The 6,000-nt window shown below is 42.5% G+C and overlaps 2 non-coding genes across 2 annotated transcripts; both read left to right on the plus strand.

Moving 5' to 3' along the window:
* The first annotated feature begins 1,578 nt into the window (after positions 1-1,578).
* Positions 1,579-1,665, plus strand: TRNASTOP-UCA (transfer RNA opal suppressor (anticodon UCA)). The gene has a single exon. It is a non-coding gene; the product is annotated as a tRNA-Sec (tRNA).
* A 2,071-nt stretch (positions 1,666-3,736) lies between these two features.
* Positions 3,737-3,823, plus strand: TRNASTOP-UCA (transfer RNA opal suppressor (anticodon UCA)). The gene has a single exon. It is a non-coding gene; the product is annotated as a tRNA-Sec (tRNA).
* Positions 3,824-6,000: the final 2,177 nt, after the last annotated feature.

The raw sequence follows: 6,000 nt of genomic DNA on the forward strand, positions 1-6,000 counted from the left end.
GGACTTTCCTTTCCATGAGTCATGTTGTGGTGTCTTGGTTTTTCCTTTCCATGAGTCATGTTGTGGTGTCTTGGCTTTCCTTTACACAAGTCATGTTGTGGTGTCTTCGGCTTTCCTTTACACGAGTCATGTTGTGGTGCCATGGCTTTCCTTTACACAAGTCATGTTGTGGTGTCTTGGCTTGCCTTTTCATGAGTCACGTTGTGGTGTCTTGGCTTTCCTTTACGCAAGTCATGTTGTGGTGCCTTGGCTTTCCTTTACACAACTCATGTTGTGTTTTCTTGAACTATCCTTTACACAAGTCATGTTATGGTGTCTTGGTCTTTCCTTTACAGCATTCATGTTGTGTTGTCTTGGACTTTCCTTATCACACGTCATGGTGTTTCCTTTACCCGAGTCATGTTTTGTTGTCTTGGACTTTCCTTTAGACAAACCATGCTGTGGTGTCTTCAGCTTTCCATGAGTTATGTTGTTGTATCTTTGACTTTCCTTTACACAATTCATGTTGTGGTGTCTTGGCTTTCCTTGACATGAGTCATGTTGTGTTGTCTTGATCTTCCTTTTACACAATTCATGTTGTGGTGTCTTGGCTTTCTTTTACGCAATTCATGTTGTGGTGTTTTGGCTTTCCTTTACACAAGTCATGTTGTGGTGTTTTGGCTTTCCTTTACACAAGTCATGTTTTGGTGTCTTGCTCTTTCCGTTCAAGGAGTCAGAGAGAGTGAGAGTACAGAGTAAGGCTTTAATAATGTCTGTTTCTTCTGTGTTCTCTAAACTCAAATCAGCCCCTTTTCCTCTTCTATTGTTGTTAACGCTGACATTAGCAATGATTTATCTGAACTTTGTCCACTTTACACGAGTCATGTTTTGTTTTTCTTGGACTTTCCTTTACTTGAGCCATGCTGTGGTTTCTACAGCTTTCCATGAGTTATGTTGTGGTATCTTGGACTTTCCTTTACACAATTCATGTTGTTGTGTCTTGGCTTTCCTTGACATGAGTCATGTTGTGTTGTCTTGATCTTCCTTTTACACAATTCAGGTTGTGGTGTCTTGGCTTTCTTTTACACAATTCATGTTGTGCTGTTTTGGCTTTCCTTTACACAAGTCATTTTGTGGTGTTTTGGCTTTCCTTTACACAAGTCATGTTGTGGTGTCTTGCTCTTTCCGTTCAAGGAGTCAGAGAGAGTGAGAAAACAGAGTAAGTATTTAAGAATGTCTGTTTATTCTGTGTTCTGTAAACTCAAATCAGCACGGCCTTTCCTCTTCTATTGTTGTTAACGCTGAGATTAGCAATTATTTATCTGAACTTTGTCCACATTATAAGAAAGGCTGGCAGCAAGTCTCGTTTACCCAGAAACTCTGTCTCTGTTTTGCATTCAATCAAAGGTTCATATTCTGAATTTTTGACTAAATCATTGCATGAAAATATAGACAAATCAAAAATAGAGCTGAGCCCAGAACTTCAATAAAATGTGGACATTGATAGCTAGGCGGATTACACATTTTGGCCCGCACCCTACCTGTAAAAGAGTATGTATTCTTGTGATATATATATCTGTTTTGCTATAATATTTCTTTCCCCGGATGAACCTCAGTGGTCTGGGGTGCAGTCTTCAAACCTGTAGCTGTCTAGCGACAGAGTGGTTCAATTCCACCTTCTGTGCGAGGCAGCTTTTGTGATGGGCTGCACATTGTCAGGGTAACTGATACATGTTTTTTTGTCAATTCTGTTTATGTTCACAACTTGTAGAAGACAATATTTGTTAACTACATTTTCAGCAGCCCAGCCGACACATGTTTTCTTCTCTGTTTTCAAGGCCACAACACCATTTAAGATCAAAGAGTATCCGAGAGAATTACTTGTTAAATAGTAGCCAGCGCTCTGAGGAGCGATTCACCTGGGCACCCCAGCAAGTCATGAAAGGAAGGGTATGCATTAAACACAGTGTAGATTGGAGAATCTGACATTAATAATCTGAGTGATTGGGAAGAGATAGTGTCCGATACTAAGGAAATGAAGGCAGTGATGTTCATCAATGGAATGAGGGTATCACCTTTGACAATATCAAAGTAAATAGTCATCTATCTGCTCCCATAGATGCCCCAGGTACTGAGGAAGGACCACTAAACCCCATCCTCAGTCCACGGAGTAGGCACTTTACTTCTTTGTTGCAGACTTTACTTACAGATCTTGGAGTCTCACAGTCTTTCCGTGCACCCAATATAAACAAATGAATAAATAAATACATGAATGCATATGCATAAAGAAGCCTGCAAAATGAGTTTGCCTCTAGGCTACCCCATTTTTGGGGCCAGATAATGGACCCTGAGGCATAATGACATAAAATAATATCCTCAGGATTATACCATTCCATCCTATTTGGAAACTAGGATTAAAAAGACCTTTTGTACAACAAAAAATCTAACATCCTTACCTCGTCCTCTCATCTGGAGTGATCCAGCATAGCAAAAAATATGTTGCAGCATAACTAGATTAATAGAGTGTTTTAAGTCTCCCCCAGTATATGTCTACCCATTTCCCAGCAAAGGGAAAAAAACGGCCACACAATTCATGTTGTGGTATCTTGGGCTTTTCTTTCCACAAGTCGTTTTGAGGTGTCTTGGACTTTCCTTTCCACGAGTCATGTTGTGGTGTCTTGACTTTCCTTTACACAAGTCATGTTGTGGTGTCTTTGACTTTCCTTTACACGAGTCATGGTCTGGTGCCATGGCTTCCCTTTACACAAGTCATGTTGTGGTGTCTTTGCTTGCCTTTTCATGAGTCACGTTGTGGTGTCTTGGCTTTCCTTTACACCAGTCATGTTGTGGTGTCTTGACTTTCCTTTACACAAGTCATGTTGTGGTGTCTTGGCTTTCCTTTACACAAGTCATGTTGTGTTTTCTTGAACTATCCTTTACACAAGTCATGTTATGGTGTCTTTGTCTTTTCTTTACAGCATTCATGTTGGGTTGTCTTGGACTTTCCTTACCACAAGTCGTGGTGTTTCCTTTACACAAGTCATGTTTTGTTGTCTTGGACTTTCCTTTACCTGAGCCATGCTATGGTTTCTTCAGCTTTCCATGAGTTATGTTGTGGTATCTTGGACTTTCCTTTACACAATTCATGTTGTTGTGTCTTGGCTTTCCTTGACATGAGTCATGTTGTGTTGTCTTGATCTTCCTTTTACACAAATCATGTTGTGGTGTCTTGGCTTTCTTTTACACAATTCATGTTGTGCTGTTTTGGCTTTCCTTTACACAAGTCATTTTGTGGTGTTTTGGCTTTCCTTTACACAAGTCATGTTGTGGTGTCTTGCTCTTTCCTTTCAAGGAGTCAGAGAGAGTGAGAAAACAGAGTAAGTATTTAAGAATGTCTGTTTATTCTGTGTTTTGTAAACTCAAATCAGCACGGCCTTTCCTCTTCTATTGTTGTTAACGCTGACATTAGCAATGATTTATCTGAACTTTGTCCACATTATAAGAAAGGCTGGCAGCAAGTCTCGTTTACTCAGAAACCCTGTCTCTGTTTTGCATACAATCAAAGGTTCATATTCTGAACTTTTGACTAAATCATTGCATGAAAATATAGACAAATCAAAAATAGAGCTGAGCCCAGAACTTCAATAAATAGTGGACATTGATAGCTAGGCGGATTACACATTTTGGCCCGCACCCTACCTGTAAAAGAGTATGTATTCTTGTGATCTATATACCTGTTTTGCTATAATATTTCTTTGCCCGGATGAACCTCAGTGGTCTGGGGTGCAGTCTTCAAACCTGTAGCTGTCTAGTGACAGAGTGGTTCAATTCCACCTTCTGTGCGAGGCAGCTTTTGTGATGGGATGCACATTGTCAGGGTAACTGATACATGTTTTTTGTCAATTCTGTTTATGTTCACAACTTGTAGAAGACAATATTTGTTAACTACATTTTCAGCAGCCCAGCCAACACATGTTTTCTTCTCTGTTTTCAAGGCCACATCACCATTTAAGATCAAAGAGTATCCGAGAGAATTACTTGTTAAATAGTAGCCAGCGCTCTGAGGAGCGATTCACCTGGGCACCACAGCAAGTCATGAAAGGAAGGATATGCATTAAACACAGTGTAGATTGGAGAATCTGACATTAATAATCTGAGAGATTGGGAAGAGATAGTGTCCGATACTAAGGAAATGAAGGCAGTGACGTTCATCAATGGAATGAGGGTATCACCTTTGACAATATCAAAGTAAATGGTCATCTATCTACTCCTATAGATGCCCCCGGTGCTGAGGAAGGACCACTGAACCCCATCCTCAGTCCACGGATAAGGCACTTTACTTCTTTGCTGCAGACTTTATTCACAGATCATGGAGTCTCACAGTCTTTCTGTGCACCCAATATAAACAAATGAATAAATAAATACATGAATGCATATTTATAAAGAAGCCTGCAAAATGCGTTTGCCTCTAGGCTATCCCATTTTTGGGGCCAGATAATGGACCCTGAGGCACAACAACATAAAACGATATCCTCAGAATTATACCATTCCAACACATTTGGAAACTAGGATTAAACAAACCTTTTGTGCAACAAAAAATCTTACATCCTTACCTAGTCCTCTCATCTGGAGTGATCCAGCAGAGCAAAAAAAATGTTGCAGCATAACCTGATTAATAGAGTGTTTTAAGTCTCCACCAGTAAATGTCTACCGATTTCCCAGCAAAGGGGAAAAACGGCCACACAATTCTTGTTGTGGTGTCTTGGGCTTTTCTTTCCACAAGTCGTTTTGAGGTGTCTTGGACTTTCCTTTCGATTAGTCATGTTGTGGTGTCTTGGTTTTTTGTTTCCATGAGTCATGTTGTGGTGTCCTGGCTTTCCTTTACACAAGTCATGTTGTGGTGTCTCCGACTTTCCTTTACACGAGTCATGTTGTGGTGCCATGCCTTTCCTTTACACAAGTCATGTTGTGGTGTCTTGGCTTGCCTTTTCATGAGTCATGTTGTGGTGTCTTGGCTTTCCTTTACACGAGTCATGTTGTGGTGTCTTGACTTTCCTTTACACAAGTCATGTTGTGGTGTCTTGGCTTTCCTTTACACAACTCAATGCCCCCGACCCTCAGGTTTTCCACGAGGACCCTCGCAAAAAATGTACAGAACTGGCCTCGTATTTTAAAAGCAAAATCGACAACATATTGGCTTCCCTTCCCTGGCTAGGTGAGGTCTCCTCTTTGGAGGACAATCCCAGCTCTCAACTTGAGTCACAAGTGGTGGAGCTGGCCTCCCTCGGTCCAGTCACTAAGGAGGAAGTCTTGTCGGTGCTGAGATCTATGAAGAGCGGCTCCCCGAAAGACCCAGCACCTATTAAATATCTTAAACAGGTGTCATCCACTATCGTCGGCCCTTTGACGGACCTGATAAACCTGTCTCTCGCCCATGGGGTGGTCCCCCCCAGTTGGAAAGGGGCGGTGGTTAAGGCTCTTTTGAAAAAGCCTAACCTCGATCCCGTCGACCTCGCCAACTTTCGGCCTATCTCTTTGCTGCCGGGTATCAGTAAGGTGGCTGAGAAGCTGGTAAATAGCCGCCTTTCCAACTTCTTGGAAGCAAATTCCCTCCTTGGCAACTCCCAAACGGGTTTTCGCCCCGGTCAGGGGACCGACACCGCCCTGCTGGCGGTCGTGGAGAATGCGAGGAGCATGCTGGATTCGGGGGGATCAGTGGCAGTGATCCTCCTGGACCTCAGCGCTGCTTTTGACACCGTGGACCATCAGGTGCTTCTCCAACGGCTGTCGGGGGTGGGGGTCACGGGTTTGGCCCTCAAATGGTTCGCCTCCTTCCTGGAAGGTCGTACATTCAAGGTGTGGGAAGGCCAGGAAAAATCATCCTCTACCCCTCTCCAGTGCGGTGTGCCACAGGGCTCTTCATTGAGCCCTACCTTATTCAACGTTTACATGGCCCCCCTGGAGAATGTGGTACGGCCGCTGGGTATTAAAATCATCAGTTACGCTGATGATACTCAGCTG

Source organism: Lissotriton vulgaris, chromosome 5 (genome assembly GCF_964263255.1).
Source record: "Lissotriton vulgaris chromosome 5, aLisVul1.2, whole genome shotgun sequence".
Lineage (NCBI taxonomy): Eukaryota > Metazoa > Chordata > Amphibia > Caudata > Salamandridae > Lissotriton > Lissotriton vulgaris.